The sequence below is a fragment of the Gorilla gorilla genome, chromosome 5 (assembly GCF_029281585.2).
Source record: "Gorilla gorilla gorilla isolate KB3781 chromosome 5, NHGRI_mGorGor1-v2.1_pri, whole genome shotgun sequence".
NCBI lineage: Eukaryota > Metazoa > Chordata > Mammalia > Primates > Hominidae > Gorilla > Gorilla gorilla.
In genome coordinates this window covers 131,984,114-132,006,288 of record NC_073229.2, presented here as the reverse complement: position 1 = coordinate 132,006,288, position 22,175 = coordinate 131,984,114, and the positions used below count along the sequence as shown (strand labels likewise).

Sequence of the window (22,175 nt, the reverse complement as noted above, 5' to 3'; positions counted from 1 at the left end):
CCAAATTAACTTGCTCCCTCTGGTTGCCTCCTGCTAACCACCAGCCCAGTAGCACTCGTGTGGAGAGAGTGGAACATGTTGCTTGTGGTCTGAGACAGAAATGTAACCACAGTGCAAAGAAAATTAGCAACGTGGTACAACCTAAGCACCCTTTTCATGGGACACGGATGTACAAGACTTAGAGAGATGCTAGCTCAGAGCGGTCACTTTTCTTCTTAGCAGGCCCCTCAGCTAATACCAGTCATCCCATCAAATTCCTTTTCTCTTACATGTTTAACTTAAATTTTTCTTGGAATTAAAAACATTTAGGATTTTTTAAAATATTGATTTAAGTTATTAAAAGCTATGTTCCTGGTTGCATGAAGAAAGAAATCCCAGTAAGTTTAAATATATATATTTTAATAAATGTGTGTATATACAGATATATTTAAATAAAAAAATTTAAGTAAAAAATATAAAGATATATTTAAATAAAAATATACATTTAAGTAAAAAACATAAATATATATTTAAATAAAAATGTAAATATATATTTAAATAAAAATATAAAGATATATTTAAATAAATATATTTACATATTTATTAAATTTATTAAATTACATAATTTAAATGAATAATTTATTAAATATCAAATATTTTGAATAATATATTTAAGTAAATAAATATTGTTTACTTAAATATATACATATATATAAAAATATATATATTTTTTGAGACGGAGTCTTACTCTGTCGCCCAGGCTGGAGTGCAGTGGCGTGATCTCGGCTCACTGCAAGCTCCGCCTCCCGGGTTCACACCATTCTCCTGCCTCAGCCTCCCAAGTAGCTGGGACTACAGGCGCCTGCCACCACGCCCAGCTAATTTTTTGTATTTTTAGTAGAGACGGGGTTTCACCGTGTTAGCCAGGATGGTCTCGATCTCCTGACCTTGTGATCTGCCCACCTCAGCCTCCCAAAGTGCTGGGATTACAGGCGTGAGCCACCGTGCCCAAGCAACCCAGCTTTTGTTGATTTCAATTTTAGGCTTTATTACCAAGTTGACCTGTTAGATGACAATGGCTGCTTCCCACATGCACCCACCTTGAGGACAAGGACAACAGTAGCCCATCTGGGAGGAGGCAAGGAGGTTGGGACTGAGGATCAGAGTGAGAAACCCTCACAGAGCTGGGTAGGAAAACCAGAAACTCCTTTCTTATGGGTAGATTCTGCCAACCCTTTTTCTTCTTTTACAGGACTTGGAGAATATTTCTGATTACTTAAGAAACGTTATTTTTTTTTTATCCTATGAAACATCTTAGAGTGAAAATTGGTCTAATATCTCAGCCCATTCCAGGTGCTTTAAGCTCAATGTAGTGTGGCATGTATGAGGCCACGGGTGTGAGTATAATAACCACTGCCGCTGGGACAGAGATGCTGTCCAAATTTAAATCATCCATCTTCTTTTCTTTTCTTTCCTTTTCTTTTCTTCTTTTCTTTCTTTTCTTTTCTTCTTTTCTTTTTTTTCTTTTCTTTTTCTTTCTTTTTTCTTTTTTTTTTTTGAGATGGAATTTCACTCTTGTCACCCAAGCTGGAGTGCAATGGCGCGATCTCAGCTCACTGCAACCTCTCCCTCCCGGGTTCAAGCGATTCTCCTGCCTCAGCCTCCCGAGTAGCTGGGATTACAGGCAAGCGCCACCAAGCCTGGCTAATTTTTGTATTTTTAGTAGAGATGGGGTTTCACCATGTTGGCCAGGCTGGTCTCGAACTCCTAACCTCAAGTCCAGGAGTCCCAAAATGCTGGGATTACAGGCATGAGCCACCGCACCTAGCCCATCCATCTTCTTTTCTTTTCTTTTTTTTTTTTTTTTGAGATGGAATCTCGCTCTGTCGCCCAGGCTGGAGTGCAGTGGCATGGTCTCAGCTCACTGCGAGCTCCGCCTCCCGGGTTCCTGCCATTCTCCCTCCTTAGCCTCCCAAGTAGCTGGGACTACAGGCGCCTGCCACCACACCCAGCTAATTTTTTGTATGTTTAGTAGAGACGGGGTTTCACCATTCACAGGATGGTCTCGATCTCCTGACCTCGTGATCCACCCGCCTTGGCCTCCCAAAGTGCTGGGATTACAGGCGTGAGCCACTGCACCGGGCCCATCCATCTTCTTTTCTTTTCTTCTCCTCTTCCTCCTTCTTTAGTGAAATCAACTTATATGAAATGAAAATGCAAACTACCAAACCTGCCTTTTCCCATACAAAACAACAAAATTTGATGATTAAATGAACTAAAGGAGTGAATTTCTTCTTGCTCAATTAATTACAAGGCTTTGACTTAAAGCAATTTTTTATATTTTCATAATAAATTTCAGAGGAGAGATTTCTTATGTACTTCTAATGTGACTCTACACACATACTCAGAGAAACCTCAAGTTGTCCATTGCAGTTTTTTTCACTCTCAGTAACTGGCCAGGTTGTGGCCTAAGCCTTAGTTAGCCCTGGTTGATATTTAGTCCCGGCTAAATTTGTTTGCTGCTCATCCCTAGGAGTAAGCCACATGTTTGTAGAATGGATATTTCATCTTGTAGGAAATACCTGTGAATATGCCAATATCCCAGAGTGGATGAAATGGGCAAAAGGGAGCCCTGCTCCACTTTACAAAAAGAAAGGAAAAGAAAAGACCCCTTCGCCGATATATATTGATTTGCTGCAGAAAATGCAATGGGGCATGGGAATGAATAGTCACTCTTGCCCTGTTTCTATCCTATGCAGGTCCCACCACGTTGAGGTGGGTAGACATGCTTACACACACACACATACAGGCCTGGAGCCAAAGTCAGGGCCGGCTTTAATGAACTGTACACATATGTTGTGGGCAGCCGCTGATTTAATATGTACAGCCATGGTGTGTGCACACACCTGGATAGGCACACTGCTCTGGGAATCACACAGGGTCTCCTAAACAATGATGCTATTGTAATATTTCTTTTTGTTTTATTTGTCCAAAGTCAAACATTCACTCTGTCAGATCACCAGTGTCTTATAAGCCTGGTGTTGGCCCACACTGCTGCAGGATTGGGACAAAGAGATGATGTTACAGTCTGGTTTCTATGGCAACAGAGGAGGGGTAATGAAAACTGAAATGTTGGAAACACCCATTCTAACCATTGTGACATAATTCAGGTTATTACAAGGACGTAGCTACCAAAGAAGCAGAAGTGTCATTACCTTGCAGCTCATGTCGACAAAAAGCTACACTGCACATTTCTCTTAGTTAGGCTGCTAAGAGGAAGGAAACACGAAACACACACACACACACACACACACACACACACACACACACACACACGCCTCGTTTTCTGCATGTAAAATGTGTGTGTTCTTTAAAAGCCAGTGGTTGGCTGGTTTTCCGGACATGATGTGGTTGAAGCTGTCATCGTAATGGAAATTCATTGCTGTAGCTATGGTAAATCGAGTTTTCTGCCTGTGCTGAATGCATTAATCTAATGAGATGTTTGCAGCTGGAGCGCAGGGCTGCTGGAGACTAACTGTGAGCTACTAACACGGGTGGAAGATAGCTTTTGCAATACTCGGTTTGCATGTGCTGAAAGTCATCTGTCTTCTGAGTCAACACTCCCGACCTGGTAAACAACCTGCTCAGGGCTCTGGTGAACAAGCTGTAGGTAAGGGAGATGCACAATTGGAGGCGTGCCATTGACACGGGATCTTTCTCTTGTAACTGTCAGCATGACAGGTTACCTGTTTTAGTTTTTTCTGGGTTGCATGCCTACCTCTATGGCAACGCACAAGAGTGTCCTGCACTAAAACCACTGAGTCCAGTAGGTAAACTTTAGTTCCTCATATGCAAAGTACAGCATTTAATTTATTAACCAGATCTCAGAGGGGAAAATGTAACATTGAATTATATAGTTTATAAATTTGGGCTATATGCGTGTTCATTACTCTTTAACTCTGCATTTAAATACCTAGAAAGTTATTTTTTTCCAAATGTGAACTCAAGTAACCGGTTAGTTATTTTTTCCCTTCACGATAATTTTGCTTTGTTTTGCTTTTTAATTTTAAAAAAATTGTACTATGTCTTGGGATACAAATATTTACCTAAAATTTGGTTATTAAAATTGGTATGTTATGAACATGTACAAGTGTTTTTTTTTTTCAATTTAATTTTATTTCAAATATCCCAGGTAGAATATTTCACATGTCTTTGTGCTGGTTTTTGCTAATTTATGAGGCATAAATAAGAATAATATTTATTGCTAGTTTCTGGTTTTAATTCGTTTTTGGGGAAAAAAACTGGTGACTATGGAGTATTAGCGGCAGTTTTCCCAAGCTCAAAATCACCTCCTTCCCAGGTGGAGCACTGTGACTTGAACCAGCTTCCACGTGCTCCTCCCAAAGCATGAGGGATCCTCTCCAGGTTGATTGCTGGCTGGACAGGAGCGGTGGATGAGGCCAGAGTGCAGGCTGCTGAGCTGTTTTGCTGAGTTGAGGTGCTTGAGTCAAAGTTCTTTCCACTATCTGTGATCGTGAACGAGAGGCGTCTCCTCGTGTTGTCTCTAGATTCCATGACGGTACTCATGAGGGTTAGACAATCAGTGGCTTTCTGAGAAAGTGGTTTTTTACTGATCTCAGACACTACAGTACTTGAGAAAGTAATCCAGGCACTTCAGAATCGGGGTATTTGTTGTATGCTGTTTTTCTTTCTTTTCAACCAGAGGAACCATTTTTGAAGAATGAGGGATATAGCTGCTTTTTTTCTCCACTTTTTTTTTTAAGCAAAATAGAATATCTGGAGTGAAAGCATAAAAATGTAAAAATAACTACAAAGGAATTCTTAGTGTGTTAAACTATCTGGGGGTATAATATTTGTGTGGAGCATTTTTTGTGTTGCTTGGTAGAACTAGTCTGAAAAAATGAGGGGCTGTTTGAGCAACAGCAGCTGGGTGAAGATTAACTAGAAAATCGGTACTGCGTGATCGTCTACACTCAAAAGGTTAATGTAGAATCTTCAGTTTTAGGGAAATTGGTGGCTTCACAAACTATAACTTTTAAACAGGCTTTTTGACAGAATTTTTTAAAAATACGAATGTGTTTTCTTTAGCTCTTTAAATTGTGTATGTAGATGAGCTCTGAAATATTTTGGTAAATTCATCAGTTTGCTTCATTTGTGGAATTATAACAAAAGTGCAAAGCCCACAAAAATCCGGTTCTTTCATGTATAACGTGTTTACAATTCTTCCCTGTTCCCCCAAAATTACTTTTATTTTGCTGCAAAAAAAAAAAAAGAAAAGAAAAAAAGAAAAGAGTAAATGAACGGTAATAGAAAGACAAGAAAACAATAAGCAAAACGAGTAAGTTGCTTTTCACCATTTCTTTGCTTTTGGTGGTGTGTTTTCGAGGCGAGGGAAACCAGCAGAAGCAGTTTCACTTTCTGGTTCTCGACTCCTGGGGGTGAGGGTGAAAGGCTGTCTCCTCTAGCAAGCAGCAGGTAAGCTAAGCAGCTCAGCCCACAGAAAACAAGCCAGACCCAAATACTGTCACTTGCTGCAATAACTTTTATAATGAGAGTTCAAAACAATATTGACTTTAAAAAAATACTCAGTAACATTTTCCTATTAAAAAATTCAAGCACTACCCCAAAGTACAAAGATAGACTTTTTTAATTTTTAAAATTTGAAATGATGAGAAAATCATCTCTGCTGTTTATGTATTTTTAATCTCAATTTTGGATCTCAAATACTTCAATACTTTTAAGGAAACATAACTGAAGTTCCCTGAAATCATAACAAGGAATGCTCGGAGAGGAATAACCTTTCTGGGAGTCTGGGGGCTTAAATGTTAGAGTGCTTCGTAGGTCTGTTTACAATTTTGTGTGACCTGAGGACACATCACACATGTGTCCACGCATCCTTTATGACACGCACCTTAAAGAACTTTTGGTCCAGGCAGAGGTGGTGGCTGGAGCTTGAAAGGCCCTCACAGGGGCCCTGTTAGGGATCTGCAGGACAATTTTCCTCCCCAAGTCCCTGCCCTCGGAAACCTCAATATCACATGGGTAGATGCCAGGGAGCCAGGATGTGCCCATCCCACTCCACAAGTCCTGAAGAGCGTGGCAGGTGATGCTACCCCTCATTGGGCTGGGAGCCTTAGGATACCAAGCATCTCCAGTGTCATTCTTCCCCTGAGCCCTCAGATTTTATTTGGGGATGGAATGGGAAAGAAGGGAAAGGAGATGAGAAAAGACCCTCTTTTAATCTGATTATCATGGAGCGTAAAATCTTGTCTAACATTTTGTGGATGAAGTTTATGAAAGCAGCTGCCTTTGGTGTGATCACACAAGCTTCTTTCTTTTGGTGGGCACATTTGATGTTTCTAAGAAGGAACTTTTAAACAATGCCTCCCTGGACATCTTATTTCTTAATTCTGCAGTCTCTCAAAAGGCTAGTTTTAGATTTACGCATTTTTTAATGTTTTCATTGCCTTCAAAAGCAGACAGGTGAGGAGAGAAGAGGGGGATTAAAAACAGCCCCTGGGAGAGACATTAAACGGCTTGGTACAGATATAACAGAAGCCACCAGGGTATCTAGTAAATTACTCTAAATTTTAATTAATGAGTCACAAAAGCCACACCACAAGCTTTAAAAATTACCCTTTTATCAATAAGGTGATAATTAACTTTCTCTGGAATTAGCAGTTCTCTCAGCCCCGGGGCAGTACACAGCCTAGTAAGTTCTCTGGAATGCTGCCAATTTTTAACAATTGGTCTTTTGGCAAACCTACTGGATTTTAATTCACACATCTATTGCGACATTTTCCAACGTGGTCCACAGACCATTAGGATCACCCAAATCATGGTAAAATTTCTGAGGTCAAAAGAGCAGCTTGGAATGTTTGAATTGCATTTGAATATGTCACTTTGTCTTTCTTCTTCTTTTCTTCTTTTCTACCTTTCCCCACCCCAAACTTCTGCATTTGCAAGAGCGCAGTGCTCCAGTCTGCTGTAAATCTCTACTAGAGTCTCTGCTATAAATCGCTGTGGGGAACCCTGCATTTGTTGATACGCCCATACCAGGTCCGAACGCCTTGGCTGCCAGCCCGTGGGTTCTAAGCGTTTTTCATTGTTGTTGCACTCGTCTTGGTTTCAATTCTGGCAAGGGCTCACTCCTTCATGTTTTTGCAAACTCTCACCCGTGGTTTGTCAAATGCTGATCTTTAGTTTGAGACTTCAAGAAGTGCTTTGGGCAAGAGGGCCATTTTGGACATGCTTACAGAGGCTTGGAATTTAGCTTCTTCTGATCTGCATATATTAATGTCTGAAGAGGCACAGACAGGAGCATTCAGCATTGCAGAGCAGCCTGCCCCACAACAGCCCTTCTCAGACGTGCATACGCACACGCACACACAAACACACACCTCCCAGTGCTGCTGGTCACTGGTGGGTGGCATTCAGGGACAGCCTCAGGAGGGACATTGCTATTTGGGTATAGCATCTGGAGGGCAAGTGGTGATGGATGCAGATCATCCCTTCAAAAGTCAGCCTCCTCTCTTCCCTCTGGATCTTTCAAATGTTAGCATTGCTGGGCTCCTGCTTCTCTCAGCCAAGAGACGTGGCCAGGGCTGGATACCGGTGACAAGGCTTCCTGCTGGGTTAAGCAGGCAGTTCTGACACAGACAAGAACATCCCTGCCTTCAGGCGGTTGGGGTGGAGAACAGCAGCAAGCTGAAATTGTGCATTCTGGAATAAATCAGCACTTAGCAATCAGGAGAAGCCCTTTGCTGCCGCGGAGGAGATAAAACACCTCTTACTTCTTGGGATGATTATTTCTTGGGCTACTATTTTAGGACAGAAAGGAATTTATTACCCAGGGGCAGTTCTCACTTTGTATTAAGCTGAAAAGTCATTCCATTCAGTCCACTTGACACTCTGAAGTAATGGGAGTAGATTTTGATATCCACATTGCATATTTCCCGGGGTGACTATTACTATACCAGTTTTACTAGCTGTGTTTTAGTCCAGTGATAAGAAACCATATAAACTCCTCTTACTCTGCCACTAACTTAGACACATGCTACTTAAATTTTCATTTGTGGGGAGGCAGATGTGCTTTTTTTTTTTTTTTTTGGCAGTTGCATTTTTTGATCAGATAAATGCAACCCACCATTGCTGATTTTCAAGAATGATTGCACATTCCTGCAGCCAGGCTGTCTTAGCCTTTTGAGAAATTGGCTGGGCTGAGGAGGTCTTACTTTCTCCAGAAAACATGCAAGACAGAAGCAGAGGAGTGGAGCAGGCTGTTATGAGAAAATTAGTATGCCAGGAAAAAATAGTGTCAACACTGCTTTGAAAGGTGGTGATGTTGTCTGCTTAGCCCCGCGATGGTGACTCAACTTTGGGGAGCTGAATATTTGGTAACCAAAGCCCTTGCTCTTTTCCTCTCCCTGTGCTGATCATTATAGAGAAGCCCTCATTGTTTCAAAACAGAAACATATGGCCTGAAAGTAATCCTAAAGACATGTGCAGGCTCCCATAAAGATGAATACTCAACTTGGGAACAAGTGCTGAGCTGGGCAAAGCAAATAATTGCCTTGGCTGGGTCTAAATCCAGCCAGGGGAAAGTGGTATGGAGCAAAGAGGCAGTGGGATAAAACAAAGAGAAGGGAGCCTGTTCCTTCTCCCTTCCAACCGAGCACTAGACCTTCACTGTCCCTCTTGTACCCCCGGTGCAGTTCAGAAAGGATTCAGTAATAGCTGTGAGTACCATACAGCTGTCAGCTCATAGACCATAGGGGCATTTTCTTTTGAACTGAAGAAAATATTTTCTCTTCTCCTGTCCTCTTTTGTCCACAGGTCATCCTGGGACATCATCGCTCTGATGAGAAAACCAGGGTTGAACACTGAGGAGTATGTTTTTCCCTGGTGTCTAGAGCCAGGGCCTGCCCCTCTCACCAGGCCCATGAAACACTTGGAGCTGCCATGTCTAAGGCCCTGCCTTGGATGCAGACTTCAAGTCGGCCAGGGGCTGGCCTCAGGATTTTAATCCTGTTTTGACAAGCAGTCTGCCTTGGTGAATGAGGAAAGGAAGAACCGAAGAGAAAAACACAAGGCGAAAGCCTATTCCAGGGCATTCATGCCTTTGGTTTTGGAGACAGGATTTGGAGGTCATGTAACTTAATTCCTTTGGGCCTAACCATTTCTGAGTGATTATAGGACTATAAGAATCATTCTCATTCTTTGTGGCCTTCCAAAGAAGAGGCTGACCTCTTTCCTTCACAGTTCTTTAGGATTTAGTGCCCTCATTATTGGGAAATTTTGGTGATGTCAAGGCTTTATCAAACAATTAGCTATTAAGACATGCTGTTGATTCCAAAGAGAATAATCACAAATGTTGCACAATGCATTGGGTTTATTGATCAGTAACGAATTCCACTGGGGGAATAGATTTCTGTTATTTTTTCAGTCGTGAGAAATCTGTGGTCATTTGTTGGATTCAAGCAAGATTTGGTTCATGCTGTTGCCACTGTGGCCTGTGCTGGGGGAGTTTGCCTTGAGACTTAGGAGTCAACCCAGCAGCCATCTGCACACTGCCCCTTTTATTGGGAATTTTCCCTTTCAGATGCCAAAGGTGCCCGAGCGTATTCGACTATATCACTTTTAAGACCTCATTTGCAAAAAAGCTTCAAATGGAAAGCTGTAGATAGCTTTAAATTTTAGTATACAAATTACAAAGCATAGAAACAGTGGGGGGAAGAAGCTGGTTCTAATGCTCGAAATCACCACCCACGGTGTGAAAATATAGCTCTTGTTTTGAGTATCTTAACATAATTAGTACTAGAGACTTAACATAAATAAAGAGGGCAAACAGCATGGTGGGGTTGTGTTGGTGCCTGATGTGGAAATGGTTAATTGGTCCCACAGTGAGAAACTATACAACCGTGTGTTGCTTTAATGAGACCAGGTGAGTATAAGCTCTCTCCAGGGATGTGAAGTTAGTACTCGATTTGGGAGGTGATATGTGTGAGAATGTGTGGGGGCCAATGATATGATGGTATAGAGGATTGGTTCTTTCTTTCTAGGGCCCTCTCTTTTAGTTAGAAGTCATTTGGCATGAACCCAGTAAAGAAGAATAAATTAACTAAAAGTGATCTGATAGTAGAATAAGAATAAAGTACATTCAGTGATTTTTTTTTTTTTTTTTGAGATGAAGTCTTCCTCTGTCGCCCAGGCTGGAGTGCAGTGGTGCGATCTCAGCTCACGGCAGCCTCTGCCTCCCAGGTTCAAGAGATTCTCCTGCCTCAAGTAGATTCCCAAGTAGCTGGGATTACAGGCACCCGCCACCACGCCCAGCTAATTTTTGTATTTTTAGTAGAGACAGGGTTTCACCATGTTGGCCAGGCTGGTCTCGAGCTCCTGACGTTAGGTCATCTGCCCACCTTGGCCTCCCAAAGTGCTGGGATTAAGGCGTGAGCCATTGCACCTGGCCTAGAAAAAGGTACATTCAGAAAGGTTTGTCTAATATGCATTCCCCTGGAAGCAGCCCAAATCTCTGTTCAGGTCAAATGCTGAGAAATTGAGTTCTTATTCATTGGCTTGGGACCACGGTAGTGTGAGATTAACTGGAAGTATAATTGTTTAGAAATCATATTTCTGGGCACAGGTTAGGTCATTGTTTTTATGACTATATTTGACATTTCCATGCCTGAAGAAAAAAAAAAATTCCATTGGACCAAAGACCCAGCTGGTCCCTGTAAATTTTTAACAGCAGATAACACAGGTTACGGAACTTCCAGGACGAAGTTAAGAAAACCCAGGCCACGCTTTGGCAGAGATTTCCTGTGTTCTGCGTGTGTACTTTGTGAATCGAACATCAGTTTCAGGGGATTTCTTTCTCATCCCTGAGAGTGCAGATTTAAAACAGAGTAAGAAGAATTTATGCTGGAACCATGGTGCCACTGAAGTCCCAGACCATTTTCCAGCTAGCTCACTCATCTGTGGAAAAGTTAAAATGACAACTGAAACAATATGTTTGAGGGAAAAACATCTAACATTCAAGGAAAGAGTTAAAAGCAAAAACCTGTACTCTGAGAAGTGATCTCGAAGTGAAGCCTGGATTCTTAGACTGAATGGGTTTCAAGGCCTCTCTCCCAGGTCAAGGCTCAAATTCCCTGCTAAGGTCTTGGAAGGAGGCAGACAGCGCAAGACTCTATCCTTCCATTGTTAGCAAGCTCCAGTTGTTAGCAGTTTCCTACCTTTCTTCTCCAGTAGCTTCTTCCTCCTCTGAGAGCCTACTTGTGTCTTCAGAGCTGCACAGAATCCATCTAAATGGAACCGCACGGATTCCAATTCAGAAAAGCCATTTTCATGGCCACCAGTGTGACCTAGGGCAAGTATCATGGCATTCCCGAGCCTCCTCTCCTCCCTGGAGATGTTCTTCCTGTCAGTCCCCACTGCTGAATGGTTCAAAGGAAACAGTATGTGGAAAAGGGCTTTGTAAACCATAAATGCTGTATGGATGATAATACACATTTGCATCAATTGAGCATTATGTGCTCAGGGATGTGGAGGGAAGCATGAAACATGGTTTATCTTACTTATCGTGTTTGATCCACACAGGAAGTCAATACAGGAGGGGCTACTTTTACCGCCAACATACAAATGGGGAAACTGAGGCTTATATTATACATAACTAACTTATTGAGGGCCACATGGCCCTAGGAGTCTGTGAGTTTTCCTCCTTCGGTTTGAGCAGTGGCCGGGGCGTCCGTATCTTTTCACCTGTGAGGGCTGAAGAGAAAGAGCTCTTTCATGCTGTAGCACCAGCCTCTCCTGCTCTGCCTGGCAGGGCTGCTGCAGGTCCGGCAGGTTCCAGAAAGGAAATGATTCCCTGGTGTTTCCACTTCGAAAGGCATTTTTGATCCATAGAAAATTTCTTTTAAAGCAGTAAGCTTTTAGGCCTGTCAGACCCAACCCCCATTTTTATTGCAAATATATTCAAGCACCTGGTTTACAATTCTGAGGTGAAATTCCTGGATAATATGACTCACTCACACCCATAATTTTTAAGAAAAATTAATATAATGTCATAACTGAAATATAAAGAAGAACGAGACAAAGTATTTGCTGATTACTTCCAACGCAGGCACCCGCCTCTGGGCAACAGAACGAAGTGATCGGGGGCTGACACCTGCCCCAAGAAGCTCAGGTTGGGCCACCCCTCCAATGCAGTCAAAGTCAGAGGAGTGGGATTGGTGACTCAGATAACATGAGCTGCTGCGGGTGGTGTGATTTTCCAAAATGATACACAACTCTTGGAATTCTGAAGAAAATAAACAGTCTTCCTTTGATTTATGCACTAATGGCATTCCTGGAAAATAAAGTGTAAAGTGTCTATTACAGCTGAGCAGAAATACATATTGCTTTTTTGTAAAATAAGTTAGTCCCAGGTTCAGAAAAGCGGGGTATTTCTATATGGCAAGACAATGCTTTCATTGTGTGGGACTGCTCCATCCACTGAGGGACACCCTGCATCCCTGGTCTCTGCCCTCTAAGTGGCAGGAATGCCCACTCTGCCCCCAGCATTGTGTCAGATACAACCATCACTGACACATTTCCAAAATGCCCCTCTGCAGAAGCTGTTACCATCACTGTTGAGCACCTGTGGATCAGAGCTGCCACTCATTTTACCTTCTCCTGCCTCCCCGAGCACTCTGATTAATTAAGGCTTAGAAAAAAGATGGTTCTGTTTTGCCAGTTTCCTACATGATCACTATGCAGAGCCCTCTCAAAGATCATGGTAGGAACTTTGGGGTGCCCTTAACATTCTAGGAAGATGCTTGCTAGTGAATTTCTTCTGAAAACTGTAGTTTTAAGCTAAATGAGAAGACCCTTTCTATCATGTGTCAGTCTCCTTCAGATTATGCATAGGTTTTTATCGCATATATGGTATTTTAGAAAGCACCTTTGTACGGCCTGGCACGGTGGCTCACGCTTGTAATCCCAGCACTTTGGGAGGCCAAAGGCGGTGGATCACGTGAGGCCAAGAGCTCGAGACCAGCCTGGCCAATGTGGCGAAACCCCGTCTCTACTAAAAATACAAAAATTAGCCGAGTGTGGTGGCACACACCTGTAATCCCAGCTACTTGGGAGGCTGAGGCATGAGAATCTCTTGAACCTGGGAGGTGGAGGTTGCAGTGGACCAAGATTGTGCCACTGCACTCCAGCCTGGGTGACAGAGTAAGATCCTGTCTTAAAAATAAACAAACAAACAAAAAAACACGTTTGTAAAATCCTCACTATTCTGTAGGTTGGCTTAAAATGATTAACACTACTGAGGGACTGTGATGTTGCAGACATTGTGGGTATCCACACAGCAGCCCAGAAACATCACCATTCCATGTCACAGGCCAAAAGGCAGAGATTCAGTGAGCTTAAACAACTGTACCAAGATCACCTGTTAAGTGGTATAACTGGGTGTCAAATTCAGGTGTGTCTGACTCTGAAACTCACACCTTTTTTCCAGTCTGACCTGCCACTTGAATTAAGTGGCTCCACGGTGAACTTTTTTATCCATGATGTTGAAACCCCATTCTGAGGACTTTCTCCTTGTTCAATACATAAGAACTAGGTAAGGGAATAAAGATGGCTACAAATTCTTTGACATTCCTTCCATGGAGATGTGGGGTCTAACTCCCCTCTCCTTGACTGGCATGTGTTGCTTGGCTCTTAGGATTGGTGGAAGTGACTTTCCAGGATGGATATATGGAGCCTTGCAGCTCTACTGGGTCTTTGGATGCTAGCTCTTGGAACCCTGAGTCACCACGGGACTGCCCTGGGCACCACTGCCCTGAGGCTGCCATGCAGTGAGAAGCCAAAGGCACATGGAGAGGCTCCGTAGGAAGAGACACAGAGAGAAAGAGGCAGGAGACATGGAGAGATCAGACACATGGGTGAAGAACCCATCCTGGATGTGGACCACCAAGTCCCAGCCACCTTAGCTGCTGCCACACTGACCACAGACAAACTGCCCAGGCAAGCCTCTCTGAATTCCTGACTCACAAAATGGTGAGCTATGAGAAGCTACCAAGTTTGAACTTGTTTTTAATGCAGCGACTGATAACTGCAGCATGTAGTCGTGGCATTCTTTCCGTGGTATTGTGCCTTATTTTTGATGCCTAAGAAAGAACGATCTTCCTCCTGAAAAAGTAGCCAAAGATTCGCTATAAAATATAGTTGACCTCCATTTGGTAGAGATTGAAATGAGAGAGAGAAGTTTTGTTCCATGACCATTCTGTAAACCATTCCCCACCTCCAGCTTCAAAATGTATCCAGTCACACCACCTGAAGTGTGTTTTCAGCGGACACTGTTATTTTAATATGTATTTAATTTTACAGTTTTATATATATATATATATAATTTTTTTGAGATGGCGTCTCACTCTGTCACCCAGGCTGGAGTGTAGTAGCACGATCTCAGCTCACTGCAGCCTCTGCCTCCCAGGCTCAAGCCATCCTCCCACCTCAGCCTCCCACGTAACTGGAATTACAGACGCCCACCACCACCCTGAGCTAATTTTTTGTATTTTTGGTAGAGACGGGGTTTCATCATGTTGCCAGGCTGGTCTCGAACTCCTGAACTCAAGCCATCCTCCTGCCTCCACCTTCCAAAGTGCTGGGATTATAAGCATGAGCCACCGTGTCCAGCCTATATTTATATTTTTAACAATAAACGTGATTTGAATTTATAAATGTGACATAAAGTTTCATTAAAATGTATTTATTTAAATAGGCCATTTAAAGATTTAGTAAATATTAGGAATGCGGGAGGTGTACTAGTTAGGGTTCTCCAGAGAAACAGAACCAATAGGGTATGTGTGTGTGTGTGTGTGTGTGTCTGTGTGTCTGTGTGTGTCTGTGTGTAAAGAGCTCTACTATAAGGAGTTGGTCAAATGATTATGGAGGCCGAGAAGTCCCGAGATCTGTGATTGGAAGCTGGAGATGCAGGGGAGTCTATGGTATAATTCAGTTCAAAAGCCAACAGACATGAGACCCAAGAAGAGCTCATGTTTTAGTTTGAGTCTAAAGGCAGAAAAGAAAATGTCCCTGCTGGAAGGGAGTCAGGCAGGGGGAGGTCCCTCTTACCCTACGGAGGGTCAGCCTTTTTGTTCTTTTCAGGCCTTCGATGGATTGGGTGAAGTCCCCCCACGTGTGAGTTGCCACCTGCTTTACTCAGTCCACCAGTTCAAATATTAATCTCTTCCAAAAACACCCTCACAGAAACACTTAGAATAATGTTTAACCAAATAACTGGGCACCCACGGCCCAATCTAGTTGAAACATAAAATTAAACATCAGAGGAGGTATTGGACATGGCAGATATCACAAAGGTGGCACCCCAGGTCTGAAGCTTGGTAAGCACTGCTTTGAGCTAGGGCTCTCTGGTATGGAGGGTTTGGAGCTGAAACCCTGGTGGTATTGTTCAGTTCATCTATGGGGACTGTGATCCTCTGACTGTTTTCCATAATGTCTCCTGGGAAGGTTATCTTTCATTTTCAGAGCACCTTTTAGAGACTGTCCCTGGTGGTGACTAATTCTGGGGATGTTTGAGCCAGGCTTCAGAATTCCAGCTGCCCTCGTGGGAGAGGGAGTTTCCCGGCAATCCACCACTGGTGACTGTGTTTACTGTCAGTGCCTTGGCTGCCCATAAATCTGCAGTTAAGCCTTCCTGCTGGCTCCCACACAGGATCACATGTCACACCAACTTGGTCCTCTAGTGAGAGAACGTCTGCCCTGGAAGTCAAGGTTGTTGGAAACCCTCTCACTATTTAGTGTTAAGTCTGGCTCAGTGGTGACACAGATGAAACTGCTCAACAGTTCAGATGGGATGGTTAAAATATGACATCATAGACGCCACGACTGGTCCATGTCTCACAGCCATAAAGGAAGCTGGACGTTTTCATGTCCCCCTCTGGGTTCTGCTTGTTTAGATGATGCTGTTTGGCACTATCAATTTCACTTCCCCACTGCCCACTCTGTGAATTTGTGTCCAGACTGCCCCCAGGAGCAGAAGGAAAATCTTTAGGTCAGCAGTTTTATCTCTTTGGCCTCTTTGACTGGAAATGTCATTGCAGAACAGAAAATCATTGAGGGGAACTTCAGGGGGATTGAAGAAGACACACTTTTTCCCATTTAGGCTGATGCCTTTTGATGGGGGCATTTGGGGCAGCCCTCAGCTTACACAAAGTGCTGCAAATCAGTATACCTGTTATTGCTCTCACTCTGTCTTCAGCTGTCTGAGACAGGGATGGAAGCACCCACTGCTTATAAATACAAGATGTGGTAGGGCTGGAGAGAGGAGTAGGGGTAGGCTGATTCAGAAAGTAATATAAAATACACCAGGAACCACAAAATGCAATCAAGAAAACAGGCAAATTCACAAAAACAAGTTGTATTTATTTTGCCTGTATATTAATAGGATGGAAACAGTGGTGATCTGGCTCCTGTGTTAGAGAAGAAAATGTTTTTATAGTGCTGTATCAGTTTGCTAGGGCTGCCATAACAAAATCCTGCAGACTGGGTGGCTTACACAGAAGAAATTTATTTTCTAACAGTTCTGAAAGCTAGAAGTCTAAGATCAAGGTGCCAGTGGCTCTTGTTTCTCTGAGGCCTCTCTCCTTGCCTTGCACGTGGCTGCCTTCTCACTGTCCTCATGCGGCCTTTCCTTGTTATGCTTCCACTGCTGATGTCTCTTACTTATAAAGACACCAGCCCTATTGGATTAGCGCCCCATCCTTATTATAATACCTCATTTAGGCTTAAGTATCTCTTTAAAAGCTCTATCTCCAGGCAGGGAGTGGGGGTTCACATGTGTAATCCTAGCACTTCAGGAGGATGAGGTGGGATGATTGCTTGAGCCCCGGAGTAGACCAGCCTGGGAAACATAGTGAGACCCCCATCTCTATAAAAAGATAAAATAGCCTATCTCCAGTTACATTTCACATTGGGAGTTACGACTTCAATATATGATTTTTGGGGTTGGGGGAACAATTCAATTTATAACAGTGTTTATTTTAAGATTTCATCTGACAGTTTAATCTATTTCCCTATAAGCGATCAATGGTAAATGTGTTTCATAATGGCCTATTATTACTTACCAAACACCTACAATTTCTTTAAATTTTAGGCCACTCACATTCCTGATGCACTCACTCCAGATAGCCAAGGGACTTCAGGAAGGTTTCAACTCTACCCCAGGGCAGAGGAGATGATCTGATGTCTCCAGATCCCTTTTAAAGAAGAACTGGAATCTCCACCTATCTCTTCCTTCCTGGCTCCCACTCAACGCCCCTCTCTGCCTTTTTCCTGCCCACAGTGGTGCAACTTCACAAAGTATATCCCAAGCGATGAGAGGAGGCACCAGCAAACAAACCTGCCTAGGACCAGTGATTTTCCTGGGGCTTTGCTGGTGGCATTCTCTATCCACATGTCACTTGATGCCCCTTGACTGAAGATTTCCAGGTGATTCTGGGCCCTACCCAGTATGGCAGGCAGTGTGGGGAGGGCCAGAGTGAGAAGAGCGAGCCTGGGCACCCTTGGAGTTGGACTTCTTACCTGATAGCCACAGACTCCTCTTCTTCACACCTCCCAAGATTGTGTGAGCCTCCAGGACAGAGGCTGATGCTCACAGTGGCCAGCACCAGGGCTCTTCTCTATCTGCCCACGAGCAGGCAGCCTCTCTCTGTTTGCTAACTGCCCTCTCCCCTGACCACATGAGCACAGTGCCTGGCATAGAGAGACGCCCACAGGTTTTTCAGAGGGATCAATGAATGTAGAGAACACCAGGGAACACAAAATGCAATCAAGAAAAATAGGCAATCCTCCCACCTCCGTCTCCCAAAGTGCTGGGATTACAGATGTCGGTAGAGAGAGAGAGGGAGGTGAATAACTATGTGAGGGGTTAGGCACTTGAGGGCTTCCTCGACTAGGCTACCTGCATTCTGGTTTTGAGTTTCAACTGTTTTAATGGACATCTCCACCTACCTGTTCCACAGGCATCCTGAACTCAACGTTTCCAAAACTGGACTCATCATTGCTCCCTTCCCCATATCTTCCCCTTCTCCTTTATTCTGTCTTCATTGAAGGTATCACTGCTTCCCCAGCTATCCAAAATAACAGTTTTAGAATCCCAGACTCTCCTTACCCCGTGCCTTCCAATTGGGAAACAGGTCCTGATGGATGTTACTTTCAAAAAAGTTTTCTGCATTCTCCCTTTCTCCATCCACCCCTTGGTGGCCCTTCCTCAGACTCTCATTAGCACCCTTCACAGGGACCACCATGATGGCCTCCTGCCCTGCTTCTCTGCCTATATTTTCTCCTCCCTTTAACCCACTTCATACGTTGCACCAAGTTTATCTTTATAAGATGCAGTTCTGATAGTCTTACTCCATTTGTGTTGCTATGACAAAATACATCAGACTGGGTAATTTATAAACAATAGAAATCGATTTCTCAAGGTTCTGAAGGCTGGGAAGTCCTAGACCAAGGTGCCAGCAGGACTGGTGGCTGAAAGCGCTGCTGTCTGCTTACAAGACAGTGCCTTGTTGCTGCATCCTCTAGAGGGGACAAATGCAGTGTCCTCACATGGCAGAAGGGATGGAAGGGCAAGAGAGTGCTCCCTTCACCCTCAAGCCCTTTGATAAGGACACTAAGGGATCTGCTCTCATGACTTAATCATCTTCCAGAAGCCACGCCTGTAAATACTGTTGCATTGTGAGTTACATTTCAACATGAATTTTGGAGGGGACACTATCATTCAAACCATAGCACTGATCTACTCACTCTAGTGCTTAATAATCTCAGATAGATTCCATTGCTCACACTGATGGTTGCCAAATGTTTTGCCTGTGTTCTCTGTTAAATCATCCCAATACACATATATGTTATTTATAATTACTTAATTATTAAAATATTCTTGAGTACACATCCCCAACATATGTATATTGATAGATTATATACATACTACATTAATGCATTATGCACATTATAAAACATATGCAAAAATAGAAATGAAAAAGGCCACATGAGCCTTTTGCCCTTCCCTGAACATTCTCAAAGCCTCTGTGTTTTTTCCATTTTCTCTTCCCGTGTCCTGGAGTTCTCTTTTCTCACTTCTCCATGTGATGAAGTTCTGTATGTCCTTCAAGACAGCACTCTAGGCTGGGCATAGTGGTTCATGCTTGTAATCCCAGCACTTTGGGAGGCCGCGGTGGGAGGATCGCTTGAGGCCAGGAGTTTGAGACCAGCCTGGGCAACATGGTGAGACCCCCATCTCTCCAGGAAAAAACAAAAACAAAAACAAAAACAAAAAACAAACCAGCACTCTTCACTTGACTCCTGGGACCCTGGCTCCCCACACAGACTGCCTTGGTGCCATCTTTATATATAGTGTTTAGAACCTTCACCTTCTCTTGCTGCATGATTTGATAATATCTTTCTGATGGGCAAGGAGGAAGACGGAAGGTTTTGGGGTGTATGTCATTGTGGTTGCCAAGAACAAGTTGTCATAGTAACATATCTTTCCTTCCTTGTGAAACATTCCAAAGAGGTTTTTTCCCCCTTTGGCTTTCCTCTGACTCTGGGGAAAATACATCCCATCCCCTGCAGAGGAGTGCAGAAGCAGGCAGTCAGACAGACACAAAGGGTGGGGAGTAACTGAGCGAGATGTGCAAAAGTCAACTCAATTCCGAATATCAAGCAATTAGGCTAATGTGATTTAGAACAACGTGATCAGTGAAGTTTGTGTTTATGCTCCCCTCAGACTGAAATTAATTCATGGAAGTGCTGTAGGTTGTTAAATTTTGTAAACGGATAATAGAACTGTTCTTTGAAATAAAAGCAGTGGCAACAACCTAGTCATTTTACAGTAGCGTGAATAGAAGATAATTACAGTTTGAGAGAACGTAGCCCCCTTTCCGTACAAGAACAGGAATGGATTGTCTTCGGCTGGGAGTTGCTGTGAGCACAAATTGCAAACAAAGTTTATGTGCTCTGCGGGGAAATGGCAGAGCATTTTCCCCATATAGTCAAGGAGAGTGCCTAACTCACTTTTTAGATATTTCTACCAATGTCCTACAGGGAATTGTGCTAATAAATATGACAATAACATTGTAATGGGACCAGAAGGGCTGACCCAGCGTTTTGTTAATTTGTGTTCAGCATTTGCTGGGAGCTTTGTAACCCCTGAGCAATGAAACAGGAGCATATTGGTTGGACTGTAGGCATTTTAATTAGAGGTCCTGGGAATATCTCTGTGCTGTGGCAGCTGGATAAGACCTGGCCCCTCAAAGTTTACCCAAGGCGAGCTTCCCTCCTGGCCCTCAGCGGCCATTAAAAGGTCTTGCTAGAGGAAGGGATCTGGGGGAGGGAGTGCAAAATTTCTAAGGGGAGGAGGAAGATGCCTGGTGGGCTGGTGTCCAACAGCAATTAGCTACTCAGCTGTCAGCGCCCGGAGCCCTTGCTTTAACAAAGTGGTGGCAAAGATTGACAGAAATGGCTTGACCCCATGATGGATCCCAAAGCATTTTGTAAAAGGATCTTTTTACTCTTGCTACCTTTTCATCATCTGGCTTAAATACAATGCAGCAATAAAGGCATCATAAATCAAAAGCTGTTAGCCCACATGGCCCCTGCAATTTACGGGTATTAAGCCAAAAAAAAAAAAAAAAGCTTAGGAACATTTCATCAAATTATTTTTCCAGTCCCTTAAGACTCATTTAAATTTCCCTCCTCTCCCTACCCTGGTGCTGCCAGCTATTTCATGCACAGGAGCACCTGAGCCCAGGGTGGAGGGAGCCAACTCTGCCAGCGGGCAGGCGGTTCATTCTCATGGGGTGGGGCCTGAAGCTCTGCCCAGCTGCAGGCACCATGTGGGCAAACAGCCAAGAATCTAGAGAAACAGATGGCAGCTGCCCTTGGGTCAGTGATGCAGCTTTGGGAATGGCCATGTCCATCCACACTAAACCTCCATCCTCACCTCTTTCACCATGAGTCCTGGGGCTGGGGTGGGAGCTCCAGTGGGAGATGGCGGGATTATTTGGAGGTAAGGGGCCCAATGCCAGGTTGGGTTGGGGACTAAATACTCAAAGCCAGCCACTTCTGTGATGGTCCAGTGCCAGCTTTGGAGGCCCAATGCTAAGTCCTGGAAGGCCCGGTGCAGAGTAGTGGGCCCACCAGAGGCCAGCATTAAGGAGCAGAATCCCCACTGTGCTCTGGGTAGTGGCTGATAGATCTCAACATGTCAGTGGAGAAGTAGAAACCGGTTGGTGGCGTTACTTATATTTGTTAATTAGTGAGCCTGACACATAATTATTAAGCATCGAGGATAGGCAGGGCACATGGAACAATTCACCCCAATGTGCAGAGACACAAAGTCAGATGAATGTCCAAAGGGCCAGAAGTGGGCTTCCTGCCCTTCAAGGATCACCTCCTCCAGGAAGCCTGTACAGGTTGCTATGAGGAGCAGATGAGCATGTGCTGAACATTCTGAATACAATATGGATTGTCAGGCTGAGCCCTTGCTCATTGTTTATTGGGGGGGGGGGGGGGAATCTCTGTTTTGATTGTCCTTGAGTTGAGAAGGGACTCTTAAGTTGGAAGCTTTCTGGACCCTTGTTGTGTGGGAAAAGTAGAAGGCAGTTGGCACAGGTGCCTCTGTGGCATCACCTGGCCCCGTGGTAAATCCTATCTTATTCAATGAGGAAAGAAGGGAAGAGAAGCGGTGTCTCCTTAGCCACTTCTCTGAGCTTGATGGGAATATATGGCTTAAGAATTCATAACCGTGGCCTCCATGACAATCCCTTGGCTCCCAGGCTCTGTGACTCCCCAGTCCATCCTGGCTCTCTTCGGAGGTAATGTCTGTCAAATTTCAATGTCATTGTTCTTATTATAATTAGGAATATTGTATTTCAGAACCAGGCTGGTTTCTCATCAGGCCTCATTGCCAGTATTACAGCTGCTTTGTGCTGTTAGATCTGAGGGCCTATAAAACAGCTCACCACATATGTACAACTTTACGTCACTCTTCGCTGAGCTAAGTTGGAAAATTTATAGCTCTAAAAACACAGAGTCAAGTTGAAAATGTGGCTTTGGCTGAGTCTGGGTGTAATTGGGGTTTTCAAGTGTAGTTTGACAGCTTT

The 22,175-nt window shown here is 43.7% G+C and overlaps 1 protein-coding gene across 6 annotated transcripts in view; it reads left to right on the top strand.

The window, feature by feature from the left end:
• SCML4 (Scm polycomb group protein like 4) overlaps positions 1-22,175 on the top strand; it is a 143,073-nt gene that overhangs the window by 20,949 nt on the left and 99,949 nt on the right. Inside the window, exon 1 of one of the 6 annotated variants that reach the window (XM_004044477.5) lies at positions 3,159-3,649. The exons of the other annotated variants lie outside the window; for them this stretch is intronic. The gene's annotated coding sequence lies outside the window, so the exon portion shown is untranslated. Of the gene's footprint in view, positions 1-3,158; positions 3,650-22,175 lie in introns of those variants that run through there. 6 annotated transcript variants of the gene reach the window in all.